Source organism: Vombatus ursinus, unplaced genomic scaffold (genome assembly GCF_900497805.2).
Source record: "Vombatus ursinus unplaced genomic scaffold, bare-nosed wombat genome assembly UNPS02014839.1, whole genome shotgun sequence".
In the NCBI taxonomy this organism is placed as follows: domain Eukaryota; kingdom Metazoa; phylum Chordata; class Mammalia; order Diprotodontia; family Vombatidae; genus Vombatus; species Vombatus ursinus.
Window position 1 is genome coordinate 6,681,276 of NW_020954617.1, and position 12,577 is coordinate 6,693,852.

Below are 12,577 nucleotides of genomic sequence, written 5' to 3' on the forward strand. Positions count from 1 at the left end.
GATGGGAATAGAGAGGTGGGGATATTAATAAGGTAGCGAGTGTCCTGAGGAGGGCAGGCAGGATGACAGAAGTGCATGAAAGCATGTTCTGTGAAGTTTGATTGAAGGACAGGGGAATGCGTAGACAGGAAAAGAGAAGACTTGGGGACTCATATTATAGCTTTGTTCAAAGGTTGGAAAGGATGGCATCCTTCAAGATTCAGCTCAAATGCAACCTTCTTCTAGTGGCCTTTCTCAGGCCTTTAGCTTCTGCTGCTTTTCCCTTTCAGGTTACCTTGTATCTACTTTGTTAGTATCTTGTATGTACCTATTTATATACATGCTTTCTCCCTGATTAAAATGTAAACTTCTTGAAGGCAAGGACTTTGCTATTTCTTTGTATCCCCAGCTCTTATTACACATTTTATAGATGCTTGTTGATTGACTATGCCATTGTTGCAGATGGCTAGAGATAAAAACACAAAAGTGAAACCATCCCTGCCTTCAAAAAACTCATATTCTATAGGATAGAAGATATACATATATATGTATATGCTTAACATCAACAAATCCATGGGAAGAAAAGCTCTCGAAACACAATTAAAAAGTGCCCAACAGGGTAAAAGGATGAGAGGGAAAAAAGAATGTTATCTATTTCATCCCTTTGTGATAGACATCCTCTTACAAAAGCATAAAAATATCCATTGTCTCTTGGACTGGTCAACAACTCTATGAGGTAAGTTTTAAGGCTATTAATTATCCTCCTTATATACCTGAGGAAACTGACTCTACTGAGAGAGGTTAAGTGACATGTCCACCATCAGACAGCTACTAAATGCCAGAAGCCAAATTCAAACCCAGATCCTTCCACTATAGCACACTGCCTCACCCTTGACCTGAGAACAACAGATTTTAGGAAAAATCCAAGCATGCAGAAATCCTTAGCTCTTCACCTTAATCTTGTGAATAATAAAGCTAAAGAGGAAGAGAACCTTTATATTCCCACAATTGTTCACCCATCTCTATTTCTGTTCCTGGAAAATGGTGGAAAGTCACTGGGGAGTAATTGTGGGTCGAGATCACGTGGGAAGTCTCTTGCTCCCATGATAAATGATGATAATAGTAATAGTACTAATAATAACTCACAGTTACATAGTGATTTAAGGTTTACAAACTGCTTTTTTTACAACAAGCCTATGTTGGTCCTTGGATACTAAGCAACTCCCAGAATATATAGAAAGAACAGTCAAGTTAAAAAGGAAAGCTTGAAAAAAAAGAGAGGGGATGAATCTTAGAAATATCCACTCACATATCCTATGCTTTCAAGGATTGTTTAATGCTTGGGAGCTGACTATCTGGCAAAAGTAGTTTGGTGAGTGCTAGTGAAAAGTACCTTTATTTGCTACCTCTGAAGACTGGTTCTGTTACAAGACAGATCTGGTACTGAGATGTGCCCAACAGAAATTCTACTTTGTAAAGTTCAGTGGCAAAAGGAGAAAGGAATGGGGGAACTTGAACCTAGCCTCATGGCAAGAAAATTCAAAAGGGACTCATTAATCATAGCAGTCCCAAGAATAGGATCAGCTTACTTTTTGTCCCTTTAGAAAAGGCCTACCAAAATCACAGTGTTAGGATTTCTGAGTACCCAGATCTCTGCCACACCCAATAACATAATGACCCAACAACTCCTTACTCTACTAAACACTAAGTCTTAGTCACTGGAGAAGGGGCTTTCCTTGCATGGTATGGGATATCATACTGGAAATTTCTCCCTCCTCATGTGAAGGGAATGTTTTGTACATGTTTTAGGTGACATCTTCAACTATTCCACCTAGATTTTTTAGATAATTCTGTCTTCCAAATCCTACTTTGTCTATTCTACTACACTTCCACTTTCATAATTATCCATGGAGACTCCTAGAAGTCTTGCTTTTGACCAGATGGGTTTCAAAACTGATTAAAAACTGGTTCAAAATGACAATCCAATTCACTTCAACAAACATTATTTTTTTAATAAGCAAATCTCTGTGCTAGGTGATAAGGATATGAAGACAAACATCAAGCAGCACCTTGCCCTCAAAGAATTTATATTCTGCTGGGGGGACACAATAGATATAAGCAGATAGGTGAATACTATGTGATATGAAGAAGGAAAGAGCTTTAAGAGAGGGGGGAAGAAGTGCTGATACCTAAACCAGAAATAGCAAAAACAGAAAAAGAAAATTGTAGAGCAGTTTCCCTAATGAATATTGATGCAAAAATTGTTAAATAAAGTCCTAGCAAGGAGATTACAGCAATATATCACAAAGAGCACACACTATGACCAGGTAGGACTTATACCAGGAATAGCAGGGCTGGTTCAATATTAGGAAAACTATCAGCATAATTGTCCATATCAATAACAAAAACAAACAGAATCATATGATTATCTCAACAGATGCAGAAAAAGCTTTTGAAAAAATACAACATTCATTCCTGTTAAAAACATTAGAAATCAAAGGAAAAAATGGAGCTTTCCTTAAAATAAGTAGTATCTATCTAAAACCATCAACAAGTATTATCTGTAATAGGGATAAGCTAGAAGCCTTCCCAATAAGATCAAGAGTGAAACAAGGATGCCTATCATTACCACTATTATTCAATATTGCATTAGAAATTCTAGCTATAGCAATAGGACAATAAAAAGATTGAAGGAATTCGAACAGGCAATGAGGAAACAAAACTATCACTCTTTGTAGATGATATGATGGTATACTCAAAGAATCAACTAAAAAACTAGTTGAAATAATTAACATCTTTAGCAAAATTACAGGATATAAAAATGAACCCACAGAAATCATCAACATTTCTATATATTACCAACAAAGTCCAGCAATAAGAGATAGAAAGAAAAATTCCATTTAAAATAACTGCAGACAATATAAAATATTTGTGGAGTCTACCTGCCAAGACAAACTCAGAACCATATGAACACAATTACAAAACACTTTTCACACAAATAAAGACGTGGAGAAATATCAATTGCTCATGGATAGGCCAAGCCAATATAATAAAAATGATAATTCTATCCAAATTAATTTACTTATTCAGTGCCATACTGATCAAACTACCAAAAATTATTTTATGGAGCTAGAAAAAAGAATAACAAAATTCACCTAGAAGAACAAAAGGTCAAGAATATCAAGGGAATCAATGAAAAAAAAACGTCAAGGAAGGTGGCATATTCATACCAGATCTCAAACTGTATTACAGAATAATAACGACGAAAACAGTCTGTTACTGGCTAAGAAACAAAGTGGTAGATCAATAGAATAGATTAGGCACACAATAAGCAGTAGTAAATGACCATAGAAATTTAGTGTTTGATAAACCCAAAGATCCAAACTTTGGGGATAAGAACTCACTATTTGACAGAAATTGCTGGGAAAATTGGAAAGCAGTTGGGCAGAAACTAGGAATACACCAATATCTCACATTGTAAACCCAAGATAAGGTCAAAATGGGTACATGATTTAGACACAAAGGATGCTATTATAAGCAAATTAGGGGAGCACAGGAAAATGTATCAGTCAGATCCATGGATAAAGGAAGAATGTATTATCAAACAAGAGGTAGAGAGCATTATAGGATGTAAAATGGATAATTCTGATTACATTAAAAAGTTTTTGTACAAATAAAATCAATGCAGCCAAGAGTAGAAGGAAAGCATCAGACTGGGAAAAATTTTACAGCAACTTTCTCTGACAAAGACCTCATTTCTCAAATATAAAGAGAACTAAGTTAAATTTATAAGAATACAAGTCATTCCCCAATTGAAAAATGGTCAAAGGATATGAACAGGAAGTTTTCAGACAAAAATCAAAGCTATCTATAGTCATATGAAAATGCTCTAAATCACTGTTGATTAGAGAAGCACAAACCAAAAAAAAAAAAAAACCAAAAAACAACTCTGAAGTACCACCTCACATCTATCAGATTGGCTAATATAACAGAAAAGGAAAATGACAAATGCTGGAGGAGATGGAAAAATAGGGATACTAACACATTGTTGATGAAGCTGTGAACTGATCCAACCATTCTGAAAAACAATTTGGAACTATCCCCAAAGGACTTTAAAACTGCACATACCCTTTGAACCAGAAATAGCACTACTAGGTCTGGATTCCAATGAAATCAAAGGAAAAGGAAAAGGACCTATATGTACAAAAATATTTATAGCAGCTCTTTTTGTGGTGGTAAAGAATTGGAAATTAAGAGAATGTCCATCAATTGAGAAATGGATGAATAAGTTGTGGTATATGATCATGATAGAATACTATTGTGCTGTAAGAAATGACAAGCAGGATGTTTAAAAAAAAAAACTGGTAAAACTTTCATGAACTGATACAAAATGAAATAAGCAGAACCAGGAGAACATTGTACATGGTAATAGCAATATTGTATGATGATCAACTGTGGATACCTTGGTTATTCTCAGTAATACAATGATCCAAGAAAATTCTGTAGGACTTAAGATGAAAAATGGTATCCACCTTCAGAGAAAGAACTATAGGAGTCTGAATGCAGATTGAAACATAATTTTTTTTCACTTTTTTTGTGTATTTCTTTTTTTCTTTTGCAGCATGGTTAATATGGAAATATGTTTTGCATAATTTCACATGTATAATTAATATCACATTTCTTACCTTCTCTATGGGTGGAGGAGTGGTGGGAGGTAAGGAGAGAATTCAGAACTCAAAAAAATTTTAAATGAATGTTAAAAATTAATAAATAATAATTTTTTAGAAGAAGAAAGAGGGGGGGAAACATTATTAAATAGCAGGTGGTATATGATCTCAGCACTGAAAGAAACCAGGAATTCCAAGAGGCAAAAGTTAGTAGAGTATATTCCAGGTTTGGGAGGACCAGTCTGTACAAATAGATAGAATGCTGACTCTGAGGGACAACTGGTTAATCCAGATGAAATACAGAACCTGGGGCTCATTCTTCCAACCCATATTCAGGCCATCAGTTCAGGCATTCCTTCTTCCCTTAGGGGTCTAGTGATAACCCAGAGGGTTTAGGGCTGTCTTTCTAATACTACTGTTCATGAATACCCATTAAGTGTATAGCCCCAATCTCAATAGCCAATTATCTGTCCAAAATCATTTAAATCAATTATCTGCACAATATCAGCTAGGTGGTACAACAGATGGAGGTTGCTTAGAGTCCAGAAGATATGTATTTAAATCTGGCCTCAGACACTTACTAGCCCGGTAAACTTGAGCAAATCACTTAACTTCTGTTTGCCTCAGTTTCCTCATCTGTAAAATGGAAATAATAGTATTTACCTCATAAGGTTGTTCTAAGGATCAAACAAGATAATATTTATAAAATGCTTAGCACTGAACCTGGAACACAGTAGGTGCTTAATAAATGCTTATTCCTTTCCCTCTAACCAATTTACATCAATTAGCTTTTACAAAGGAATATTTATTGAGGAAGTATAATAAAGACCAAAGTACAACATCCCACCTACCCCAGATACTTCCTGAATCCAGGAGTACTTTTTTCTCCCTCCAATGAATCCTCATCAAGTTATTTTGTGGGTGTGGCATAAATGATGGATAAGTCACTCCCTTGCTTGCTAGAGTATCTTGGTTGCCAAATCTAACCATTGCTAAAATGGGTCAAACCAGTCCAACCTTTTGAAGCTCCTGTGGTCATAAGCTAGTTCATTCTGTCTGTTACTCATTCACCTAAGATCAGGGAAGAATAAACACAACAGAAACAGAAGAAACAGTGATGCTGTGGGTTCATGGTAACGTGGTGGCTGGGTGGGGAGATAAGGGCACAGGAAGCAGGTGGCAGGCCCAGACTGCTTGCTGCAGCTATCCCTCTCCTCACCCAGAGGATTACAACAGTTGATGCTTCACTGGCCTCCTGGGAAGAGAGAGGCATTTTGACAAGCCTTTTGTATGCATACTCATTTCTAGCTCAGCAACCAATTAAAAGGCCTTTTATCACAGTGCTGTAAAGCTACAGGAATCAGCCAGAGAATACCTAAACCTGCTGGTTGGGGGCAGGGGTGGAGAGGGAAGGGATGGTGCTGAGGATGGGTAATGGGGAGAGCCACTCCATCATGAATTCTAGAAGCAGGCTCACCAAGCCTCTTTGTGTATTAGCACTGGCAGAACTTATTGTGTATCTTCTAAGCCCTGGATCTCTTTCATTGGCCAGTCTACATAACATTATGTAAATGGGAGTGAGTAATATAAGATATCAGAAAGGTAGGGAGAAGCCAGATTGTGGTGGATTGTAAATATCAGGCTGAGAACACTGCATTTTATCTTAGAGGAAATAAGGGGCCAATGAAGATTTTTGAGCAGTGGATGATATAATCAGACCTGGGTTTTAGGCTGACTTAGCAGCTAGATAAGTAACAAGTTGAAGAAGAGAAAGACTGGAAGCAGAAAATCCAATTATGAATCCAATGTAATAGTCCTCACAAGAGGTGATAAAGGTCTGACCTAGGATAATATTTGTATGAGTTGAGAGAAGGGGACAGATGCAAGAAATGTCTCAGAGATGGAATCAACAAGACTTAGTGACAGGTTAGATATCAGCCAGTTAATAAAGCATTTATTAAGCACCTATGGTGTTCTAAACACTATGCAAAATACCAGGGATACAAAGAAAGGCAAAAGACAATTCATATGCTTGAGAAGTTCACAATCTAATGGGGTTTAAAGGAGAGGGAAGAATCAAAAATTATTCTAAAGTTGGAAACCCAGGTGACTGGAAGGATAATCATTCCCTCAAAAGACAAGAGAAAGTTTGGAGGAGAGGTGGACATAATGAAGAAGATAATGAAGTCATTTTGAACATATTGACCATGAGACCTCTAGGTGAGGTTATCCAGTAGATAGTAGGCATGGGATACTTAGATTCAAGAGACATTAAAGTTGCATCTATAAGATTTGCATAGAAATTATAATCGTAGTTTCAGAAGCTTATACCATCAGCGAGAAAAATGCATACAGAGAAAGAAAAGGGCCTTGAGGTGTCCACTGCTGAAAGGGCTCCCATGGCATCCAGGGCCATCTCCAGTTGTCTCAATCTCTATCTGGCCATTGGACCCAGATGGCTCTGGAGGAGAAAGTGAGGCTGGTGACTTTGCACAGCCCTCCTTCACTTAAATCCAATGCATTGGCATGTCTGGCATTACCGGTCTGATGTCATGGTCTTCTTTGAGAAGAAAGGACAAACCTCTGTGAGTAGAAAGAAGAGCTGCCCCATTGGGGACCCAACTGGAACTGGCCAGTTGGGCAAGATAGCTGTTTTCTTTTCTTTTCTTTTCTCTGTCCACATAGGGTATAATACCATTACTAGTGAGTGGGTGCTTTGCCCAAAGGAATATAAATTTTGATCTTTGAAATTTTTTTTCTTAAGGACCACACTTAAACCCAAATCACTCTGGCTGTCATTGATTGGCCAACAATAGGTCCCAGGCCAAGCCCTACTTGATCATTATTTGGGCCCTGATTGGCTTAGAGTGAATGTAAATAGCAATTGTTTCTGTTTTGGCCAGAAACCCTGAGGGTCTTCCCCACCCAGATTGGTTTTTTTTTTTTAGACTAGGTAAAAAGACCATTCTCTGCCTCATTTCTTACCTAGCCTTCATCGCTGATTGGAAGGTTTTTGGGTTTTTTTGGTTTGTTTTTTTTGTTTTTTTCAGATAAACTGAGACCTGGGAAACACCTTAGCTTAAAAAGGCCAAGGTCTCCCAGCTGCATCCAGGGCTATCTCCAGGTGTCCTGATCTAAATCTCACCACTGGACCCAAATGGCTCTGGAGGAGAAAGTGAGGCTGGTGACTTTGCATGGCCCTCCTTCACTTAAATCCAATTCATTTGCATGTCATGGCATCACCTTCCTGATGTCATGGTCCTCTTCGAGAAAGAAGGACAAAACAACAACAATAACAAGAAGTAGGCTAAAGAGATCTTTGATCATAGGGATGAGGGCAGCTAGGTGGCACAGTGGATAGAGCACCAGCCCTATCCCTATCCACACCAGGAAAACCTAAGTTCAAATATGGCCTCAGACAATTATTAGCTGTGTGACCCTGGCTCACTTAAGTCACTTACCCCAATTGCTTCCAAAAGAGAGAGAAAAAGAGAAAGAGAGAGAGAGAGAAAGACAGAGAGAGAGAGAGAGAGAGAGTTTGCTCGCCATAAGATGGGGGAAGAACTACTTAGTAAAAGTTCTTACCATCCAAGAGCTACATGATGACTTGAGTAAATTAGTGAAGGGGTGGGGAGCAAGGCAAAAGCCCCACAGGTGGTAAACACAATGGTACAGATGGTGTCAGAGAGTCTCATCCAGACGTCTTTCTCAATATGGAAGTGTTGTTGAGTTCCCTAAAACCAGACTGAATTCACAATTGGTTCCATTTCCACGACATCATCCCAAGATGGCAGGCATATACAGAAGATACATGGCTTATGGAACAAGCATCTTAGTTTTATATAACGTGACTGAGCCCATGGAAGCTGGAGTTGCTGGGATTTTTTTTTTAAATCAGGACACAAAAGTTAACTTTTACCTTGGTTTCCAATGGTTCAGCAATTTAGAATGTCAATAATTTACTATAAGACAACAGTGAAGCCTGGGAGTGTCCATACATGTGTGTTCAAGCAAGGCAGAGGCTGGAATGAGTGATGTTTTCCCTTATTAGGAACAACAAAATTGGCCATATGAGCTAATAGCAGTCTGACCTACTGTGACACAAAACTATTGCGGTCTGGGAAATGTATCCTTAGGCCAGTTTTCTTGACTGATGAAGCTGCTTATCCAGAGAACAGCTTCATAAAGAGGAGAAAATAAGTCTGGAAAGAATTAAAAAAAGCCAAACCTGTTGAGTAATAATACTAAAGAAATGGTAGGTCCTTAAGGAAGAGCTAAAGATTAAATAAATCCACAAATTTAATAGGAGGTGTCCAAATTTGGAAACAATCTACTCTAGACTTCTTTAAGGAATTTATTCAATTTAAAAGCTCTAAAGTTCATTTGTTTCACACTGATGTCTCTACAACCAAGGTGGGTTCTTGTTTTCTATTTGGTTGTATTCTGCTCACTCACATTTTATTGATTGCTATACATAGTTTTTTGCCTATATTGGATTATAGTGTTCTTTCTGTGGTAGGAGGTAAGTTGTTCAAGACATCTCTAATCAATTGATTTGCCCCCAGTCTATTTGAAATCATACAAGAGAGAGGAAATGTAACAGAGATAAAGTAATATTAAAGCCTTAAATGAAGCCTAAAGATTTTCTACTCTTACTCATTTATGAAGTGTGAAGAAGTTTTCTAATTAAAATTTATGGAATTAAAAGGCAACTAGTCATTGTCTGGATCCTCTAAATGTAAGACACTCTCTACTGATCCCTGGCAGCAGAGAAGAGAGCCAGTTATGGCACAAGAAACAAGTTCTTGAGAGGGAATCTTTCCTCTACTCTTTTGGGGAGAGGATTTTCCTCTTCCTCCCCACCTCCAGCCCCATGGTCTTGACATCTTGGTCTTACACTACTTTCTCTGGAAGAGAAACTACACTACACTAAGTAAGCAGCTGGTTCTAAGAACTGAAGGAAGAAATATCTCTGAGGAACATGACTTCTAGGAGTCAAGAAGAAACTCAGCCCTGGCCTCAGGAGTTGAGCATTTGAGAGAAATAGGCCCAGTGAGCTGCAATAAGTGACCTGCCCAGGTCACAAAGAGATACTTTGCTGATAAGAAGACACTATGAGAAGGGAAAGTGCATTAGAGGTGTAAGTTGTCTTGGTTACATAGGTTCTCTTATGTTCTCTCTTGTATGTACCCACTACGTGTTCCTGCTGACACTGTATTTCTGAGAGAGTACCAAGTTTATAGGGGAAATATCCTATTACTTTTGTTCTCATGCATTCTGAGTACATGCCTTTGTTTTAAGTTAATTGTATCTACTTGCTGATTATTAAAGGGAAATGCATTGATCCTTGCTTGTGAGCTCAAGTGTTAAAGAGTGCATTTCAAAGTTTCTACTCAGCTCTGGTCTTTTTCTCAGGAATGCATGAAAGTCCTCCATTCTATTAAAGATCCTTTTTTTTTTCCTCTGTAGGATTATACTCAGTCTTGAAAAATAAGTTATTCTTGGTTTTGTAAACTGTCATCTTCTGCCTTTTTGAATTTCGTATTCTAAGATTTTTTTCTCCTTTATGGTAATTGAGTAATCCTAGTTGTAATTTCTTGGCATAGTGACTAGCACATAGTAGGCACTTAATAAATATTTATTGATTACTGACTGAAATACCCTCAATTGAGAACCTTCCTCATCACAGATACATTGGAATTGTCCCATAGTATCAATATGTACCATACCCAATGAATAATAAAGGTCCCAAGAGTAGAGTGGTATTCCATCAGGCTCTAGAAGTCACATTCTGAGATCAGATTTAATGACCTATGAGATTTAGTGCCTTATAATGATTTCCTAATATGTGATGCTACTATCAATTGTTAATTTTTTTTTCTGAGCATGTACTGGTCCATTGTTTGATATTTAATGTTCATTATCTTTGATCTTGGGCAAAACTAATAATTCCATGGAGTATGACAAGACACTAAGTTGTGAGGTACATCTTTCTCAACTTTCATGTAGTCAATAGTAGAAGAAAAAAAAGAGACTGGACTACAAATCCCTGGCTGACCATTGCTTTGTGTTATTTCCCTAAAGTTGGGTCTGTTACAATCAACAAGAGTTTCTAAGAAATGGATATTTCCAGCAGCTACCTTGAGGATCTGAAAGGGTGGAAGTTCATGAGTTGGTACCTATACCACTTTTTGGCAAAAATGGCCACAGACAGTATCATCCTGAACCTGAAGGGGCTGGAGAGCCATGATTAACTGTCTAGTAGATCTGGACCCTATAGGTAGCTCCAACAGTGCAGAAGTGAAATGTCTTCTCAGCAATCCTCTGAAGTGATTTTATCTTTCAGACCAGATTATAATGATAGTGATGGGTTATAGCTTTATGTTTTAAATATTTCTTCTGTGGTAGAAGAAATAAATAGCTGTCCTATGGTATTTATCTTGTACATCAAGTACCTTTTCTACAAGGAACTTTGTTAACCCATTTTAGTAAAGATGCTAGACGTGAGACATATCTAAGGTTTGATTTAGAAATTTCTCCAGGATATACTCAAAGTAGGAATATAATGAACCTGAGATATAAGAGAATCTGATCACCTCCCTTTCGGGTCAGGACAGTCCAAGAATGGATATGAGATCTAAGCAAGAGTGCCTGTTAAATTTTTAACAACCAGGCCTCCCCCGGGGGAAAATGTATACATGACACACTTTAAAATTTAACCTTTATTATGTTCCTTCCATCATTTTCTTAAGTCTAGACAGTCAACAAAACAATAAACCAAATCCTGATTTGCAGCATTTACCTATTTCCAAAGTGTAAATGCTCACACTGAAAATTTAACAATCAGTTCTCATGCGCCAATACAAGATGCCTCCAGCATACCACTGGTTCTAGGTTAGTTCACAACCCCCCCCCCACCTTAGGCTTCGGTAGAAGCTTAATTAATAAAAAGCAATTGTCACAAAGGGGAGAACAAAGTTCCCAAACTGCCTCGGTCAGCAAACATTTGATTTCTTTGCCAAGAAAAGCATCATGGCAGCCAGACCAACTGCAGTAGAGGTTAAGGGTACAGACTCACTCACGAAACAAAACAGAGGAGAATAGCAGGATATTATCAGCAATACTGCTTCACAAAACAGCAAAAGGCAGAAAAGGGGGAACTGAGACTGAAAAAAAGCTTTATATGAGAACCAGCTAAGCCAGATCATCTCTAGAGTATTTATAAAATATGTCTGGATGGAAAATGGAATAAATTTGACAACATTTCTAAAATTGTCTATTTTCATTATGATTACAATTACCAATCATACCCTTTCCTTCTCCTGGGAGCCCTCTTGGACTTCTAGGAGGCAAAGTTGGCCCTTCATTATGAGATGAACTCCAGATGTTCCTTTGGCTACCTATGATATTAGAGACAGGAAACAAATCAGAAAATATTGGTTCTTTGTTATTGCTGTATCTTCAAAGTAAATATCCCTTTTTATTTTTAGAGGAGGTTCTTTTTTTTTCTCTACTAATTAATTAATTATTTATTTTTGACATTTTTTAAAATTTTGAGTTCCAGATTCTCTCCTTCCCTCCTGCCTCTCCCCCACCCATTGAGAATGCAAGTAATATAACAATTATGCATATGAAAGCAAGCAAAATATATTTCTACATTAGCTATATCGCAAAAAAAAAAAAGACAAGAAAAATAAAGAAAGTAAAAAAATTACACTTCAATTTTACTCCGAGTTCATCAGTTCTCATTTTGGAGGTGGACAGCATTTTTCATCCTGAGTCCTTTGGAATTGTCTTGGATCATTGTAAATATTCTTTTAAAAAGGTAATTGGGGGAGAAAAAAGTTAATTGATATTAAGTGGTTAAATGGAATTCAGGTGCTATTGATTGGCATCCAATGATGAGGAGTAGGGGACACAGCTGTGGGGGT